Raw genomic sequence first — 6,829 nt, forward strand, 5'->3', positions numbered from 1 at the left:
AGACTTTTAGAAATCACTGTCATCTGGATTACAGCAATACCTCCAACTAGTTCCCCTATTTCTAACCTTGCAACTGCTATAGTGTGTTCTCCACCTACCACCAGGGTGTTGTTACAACTGAAGTCTTGATCACTTTTCTGCTTAGAACTCTCTAATGGTTTCTAGTTCTGCTCGGAATTATATTCAGAATTATTATCATATTTTTCATATTTCTGAATCATATGTCTCCAGCTTGCCTGTCTCCTCTTGCCTCCTATTGCTTGCTGTTTACATACCTGCATTATTCCTGGATTAACCTTAGGTTGTTTTACACATGTACATTTGAGTTTAGAATACTTTTCCTTAGATGGTTTCACAAGGCTAAATCTCATTACCTTTAGGTTTCTCTCACACTTTCAGGCATGTTTTTCTGATGTTATCTCAAATAGTCAGTTCAGTTCAGTTCATTCGCTTAGTTGTGTCCGACTATTTCCTACCCCATGGAGTGCAGCACGCTATGTTTCCCTACCTATCACCAACTCCCAGAACTTACACAAATTCATATCCATTGAGTCGGTGATGCCATCCAACCATCTCATCCTCTATCATCACTTTATCCTCCTGCATTCAATCTTTCCCAGCATCAGGGTCTTTTCAAATGAGTCAGTTCTTTGCATCAGGTGGCCAAAGTTCTGGAGTTTCAGCTTCAGCATCAGTCCTTTCAATGTATATTCAGGACTGATTTTCTTTAGGATGGACTGGTTGGAGCTCCTTGCAGTCCAAGAGGCTCTCAAGAGTCTTCTCCAACACCACAGTTGAAAAGCATCAATTCTTTGATGCTCAGCTTTTTTTTTAGTCCAACTCTCACATCCATATATGACTACTGGAAAAACCATAGCTTTGACTAGATGGACATCTCTGGCAAAGTAATGTCTCTGCTTTTAAATATGCTGTCTATGCTGGTCATAACTTTTCTTCTAAGGAGCCAGCCTCTTTTAATTTCATGGCTGCAGTCACCATCTGCAGTGATTTTGGAGCCCAAGAAAATAAAGTCTGTGACTGTTTCCAGCGTTTCCCCATCTATTTCCATGAACTGATTGGACCAGATGCCATGATCTTAGTTTTCTGAATGTTGAGTTTTAAGCCAACTTTTTCGCTTTCATCAAGAGGTTCTTTAGTTCTTCTTTGCTTTCTGTCATAAGTGTGGTGTCATCTGCATATCTGACGTTATTGATATTTCTCCCAGCAGTCTTGATTCCAGCTAGTGCTTCATCCAATCCAGCATTTCTTTTGATGTACTCTGCATATAAGTTAAATAAGCAGGGTTACAATATACAGCCTTGACGTATTCCTTTCCCAGTTTGGAACCAATCTGTTTTTTCCATGTCCAAATCTAACTGTTCTTGTAGACCTGCATGAGGATTTCTCAGGAGGCAGGTCAGGTGGTCTGGTATTCCCGTCTCTTGAAGAATTTTCCACAGTTTGTTGTGATCTGAAATAGTACAATGCCCCATGTACTCTTTAATTTTTCTTTTTTTTTCCTTTTCTTTTTTTTTTTTTTTCTGGCAGTGATTACTACCTGATACATTACAATTTTTTTTTTGTTTAGTAATTTCCTCATGGTCTCGTTTCAAAGTCCACAAAAGCATTCTTATAGTCCCATGGCATGAATGAGGGTTGGCATACTGCCAGCAATCAAAAAATGTGTTGAATGATTAAATGAATGAATGCATACAAGAACAAATAAACAGCTTATAGAAGGTAGAGACCATTCCCCTTGCTTACAAGCTAGGAAACTGAAGCCATGCTAAGTTACTTGCACTGAATTATGATAAGAGACATAGCGGAACTTGGATTTGTGCTCACATTTATCTGACTCAAAACCTCTACTCAGGCTGTATGTTTTAATATAATGCCCAATAACAAGGCAATCACTTTATAAGTAAAGTCATTTTATATAGTCTAAAAATTATTATATGGATTTTAGATTTTGGTACTGCTTATTGCTCTTTGCTTGCTCCTTGGAAGAAGAGTTATGACCAACCTAGATAGCATATTAAAAAGCAGAGACATTACTTTGCTGACAAAGGTCCATCTAGTCAAAACTATGGTTTTTCCAGTAGTCATGTATGGAAGTGAGAGTTGGACTATAAAGAAAGCTGAGCACCAAAGAATTGATGCTTTTGAACTGTGGTGTTGGAGAAGACTTTTGAAAGTCGCTTGGACTGCAAGGAGCTCCAACCACTCCATCCTAAAGGAAATCAGTCCTGAATATTCATTGGAAGGACTGATGTCGAAGCTGAAACTCCAGTACTTTGGCCACCTGATGCAAAAAACTGACTCGTTTGAAAGACCTTGATGTTGGGAAAGATTGAAGGCAGGAGGATAAGGCAATGACAGAGGATGAGATGGTTGGATGGCATTACCAACTCAATGGATATGAGTTTGAGTAAACTCTGGGAGTTGGTAGTGGACAGGGAGGCCTGGCGTGCTGCAGTCCATGGAGTCACAAAGAGTTGGACACAATTGTGCGACTGAACTGAACTGCCTACTGCATATATATGATACATAGTTAATCTTTACCAATAATAATCAAGTTTGTACTGATTTTTCATATTCACCATAAAATATTTTTCTTTAACTAACATGTGGTAGAAAAGGCTATGAGCATATTAAGTGAAGATTTGTAATTAAGTTCCTGCTTTCATTTCTTTAGGGTAAATAATCATACTGGAATTGTTAGATCACATGATAATTTTATTTTTAAGTTTTTGAGAAATTGTCAGACTATCTTCCATTGCAGTTGTATAATTTTACATCCCAATCAGCAGTACATAAATGCTCCAAGTTCTCCAAATCCAAATTTTGCCTACACTTGTTATTTTTCGGGTTTTTGGATAATGGCCAACCTAATGGATGTGGAGAGATATCTCAATGTTTTTTTAATTAACAATTTCCTAATAATTAGGGATGTTGAACATCTTTTTTGTAAACTTGTTGACCATTTGTGTATCTCTGAAGAAATACTTATTCAAGACCTTTACTCATTTTTGAATCGCGCTATTTGTTTTGTTGTTGAGTTTTAAGAGTGTTTTATATATTCTCAATATTAACCCCTTAATAGATACATGATTTGCAAATCTTTCCTCCTATTCTGTGGACTGCCTTCTCACCCTATTGATTATGTACTTTTATGTGCTGCTGCTATGTGCAGAAATTTTTAATTCTGATGTAGCCCAGTTTATCTGTTTTTTCCTTTGTTACCTGTGCTTTTAGTGTCATATCAAAGAACCCATTGCCAAATCCACTGGCATGAAGCTTCTGTCCTATGTTTTCTTATGAGAGCTTTATAGTTTTGGGTCCTATATTTAGGCCTCTGACCCATTTTGAGTTAAATTTTTATATGTGGTGTAAGGTAAGAGTCCAACTTCATGTTTGCATATGGAAATCCAATTTTTCCAAACTTGAGTTGAAAAGACTGCCTTTTCCTCTTTGACTGGTTTTAGATACCTTGTTGAAAATCACTTGACTATACCTGTGAGAGTTGTATTTCTGGGCTCCCTATTCTACCCCATTGGTATATACGTCTGTCTTTAGGCCAATATTACACTTCTTTATTACTGTAGCTTTGTGGTAAATTCTGAAATTGGGAAGTGTGAGACCTGCAGCTTTGTTTGGTGGTAATTTTTAGATATTTGGAAGAATCTATCAGTGAAGCTGTCTGGTCCTCAGCTTCTCTTTATTGGAAGGTTTTTATTACTGATTCAGTTTCTTTGTAGCTTTGGTCATATTTTCTTTTCCTTCATGATTCAGTCTTGGTAGATTGTGTTTCTAGGAATGGATCCATTTCATCTATGTTGTGCAATTTATTGGCATAAAATTGTTCATAAATACTCTCAAATACTCCTTTTTATTTCTATCAAATCAATAGTAATGTACTCTTGCTCATTTATGATATTACTTGAGTTTCCCTTTTTCATACCTTAATCTAGCTAAAGATTTGTCTATTTTGTTGATCATTTCAAAGAATCAACTCTTGACTTTATTGATCTATCATTTCCCATTCTATATTTTATCTCTACTCTAATCTTTACCATTTACTTCCTTCAGTTAGCTTTCAATTTACTTTGCTTTTCTCTATCTTCTTCTCTAAGAAGTTAGGGTTAAGTTTTTGATTCAAGATTGCTCTCCCTTTTTAATATAAGAATTAACAGCAATACATTTTCCTTTTAGCACTGCTTTCTATGCATCCCATAAGTTTTGGTATGGTTTTGTTTCTCATTTTCAACTGTCTTAAATTATTTTTAATTTTATTAAAATTATTTTAATTTATTTTATTTAATTAACAAATTAAATTAATCTCTGTTGAGTGTATTATTTAAGTTCCACATATGTGGATTTCCCACTTTTTATTCTGCTGTTTATTTCTAATTTTATTCCATCCTGATTGGAAAATATACTTAGTGAAATTTTAGTCCTTTATCATTTATTAAAACTGGTTTTGTGGCCTAACATATGTCCTATCCTGGAGAAGGTATTATGTGCACTTGAGGGAAATATGTACTCTGCTATTACTGGATAGAGTGTTCTGTACATGTGCTAGGTCCAATTGTTCTATTAGTGTTCTCAAGTCTTCTGTATTTTTATTGATCTTGGTCTGATTATTTTTTGAGATATAATTGTAAAGAAATTAAATGTGACAAACTGTGCAGATGATCTATAATTCTTCAAAGTTTCAAAGTGCTGATATAAGGTATAAAATTTGAAGTATCAAAATATTGATAATTTGCTATAGTTTATTTTCTACTTGTATTAAATTCTGTGCTTTGTGCATTATTTTGGTTTCTATTATATTCTTTAAATTGATAAGGAAAGTGAGATTCAGAAATTAAGCATCTTGCTCAGGATCTTGCAACTAAGAAGGTGATAAGGAAAAGGTAGAACTCAAGTCTTTTTATTCTGAAAGTTCTATTTAATTTCCAAAATAAAATTTTAAAGTAGTTAAATATGATTCTTAAAAAAACACACATGTAAACAGTCTTATTTAAATTATTAATTCAGGATGTAACAACTAAGATAAAAGGGTAGAACAAAATCATATTGAGAAACTGTCAATCTGAAGAAAAATAGTGTTAAAATATGATTAAAAGTTTAACTACTTTATTTCCTAATGGCAATAAAAGCATAATCCTTGGGATTTTTTTATATCAGACAGAAATCCACAGGTTAACCTGTAAATTTGAATGGTTATGTTCTAAATGAAGAGTCTAGAAATTAAAGTCAACACAGATACACTTTCTTAAATAATTAAATAATACCTCATACAATGTTGAATGGGCAAGCTATACTCTCTTTTGACTTTTAAATCTTGTATAACTTTTCTTAATACCATTATACCCTGATGGAAAATTTTTTCCTAATTTTAATTTCTCTGGGTCATACATTTTGTAAAACTGGCATGGATTGAAATGACAAATAGAAGTTGATACCATGGAGTAATTTTCTTTTTTAAAAATATAAATTTATTTATTTTAACTGGAAGCTAATTACTTTACAATATTGTATTTGTTTTGCCATACATTGACATGAATCCACCACAGGTGTATATATGTTCCCCATCCTGAATCCCCCACCCACCTGCCTCCCCATCCCATCCCTCTGGGTCATCCCAGTGAACCAGGCCTGAGCACCCTGTCTCATGCATCGAACCTGGACTGGTGATTCGTTTCACATATGACAATATACATGTTTCAATGCCATTCTCCCAAATCATCCTACCCTCGCCCTCTCCCACAGAGTCCAGAAGACTGTTCTATACATCTGTGTCTCTTGCTGTCTCACATACAGGGTTATCATTACCATCTTTCTAAATTCCATATATATGTGTTAGTATACTGTATTAGTGTTTTTCTTTCTGGCTTACTTCACTCTGTATAATCAGCTCCAGTTTCATCCACCTCATTAGAACTGGTTCAAATGTATCCTTTCTAATGGCTGAGTAATACTCTATTATGTATATGTACCACAGCTTTCTTGTCCATTCATCTGCTGATGAACATCTAGGTTGCTTCCATGTCCTGGCTATTATGAACAGTGCTGTGATGAACATTGGGGTACATGTGTCCCTTTCAATTCTGGTTTCCTCGGTGTGTATGCCCAGAAGTGGGATTGCTGGGTCATAAGGCAGTTCTATTTCCAGTTTTTTAAGGAATCTCCACACGGTTCTCCATAGTGGCTGTACTAGTTTGCATTCCCACCAACAGCGTAAGAGGGTTCCCTTTTCTTCACACCCTCTCCAGCACTTATTGCTTGTAGACTTTTGGATCGCAGCCATTTTTACTGGCATGAAATGGTACGTCATTGTGATTTTGATTTGCATTTCTCTGATACTGAGTAATGTTGAGCATCTTTTCATGTGTTTGTTAGCCATCTGTATGTCTTCTTTGGAGAAATATCTGTTTAGTTCTTTGGCTCACTTTTTGATTGCCTCTTTTATTTTTCTGGAATTGAGCTGCAGGAACTGCTTGTATATTTTTGAGATGAATTCTTTGTCAGTTCCTTCATTTGCTATTATTTTCTCCCAGTCCACAGGCTGCCTTTCACCTTGCTTATAGTTTCCTTTGTTGTGCAGGAGCTTTTAATTTTAATTAGGTCCCATTTGTTTATTTTTGCTTTTATTTCCAGTATTCTGGGAGGCAGGTCATAGAGGATCCTGCTGTGATGTATGTCGGAGAGTGTTTTACCTATGTTCTCCTCTAGGAGTTTTATAGTTTCTGGTCTTATGTTTAGATCTTTAATCCATTTTGAGTTTATTTTTGTGTATGGTGTTAGAAAATGTTCCAGTTTCATT

The sequence above is a fragment of the Ovis canadensis genome, chromosome 1 (assembly GCF_042477335.2).
Source record: "Ovis canadensis isolate MfBH-ARS-UI-01 breed Bighorn chromosome 1, ARS-UI_OviCan_v2, whole genome shotgun sequence".
Taxonomy (NCBI): Eukaryota; Metazoa; Chordata; class Mammalia; order Artiodactyla; family Bovidae; genus Ovis; species Ovis canadensis.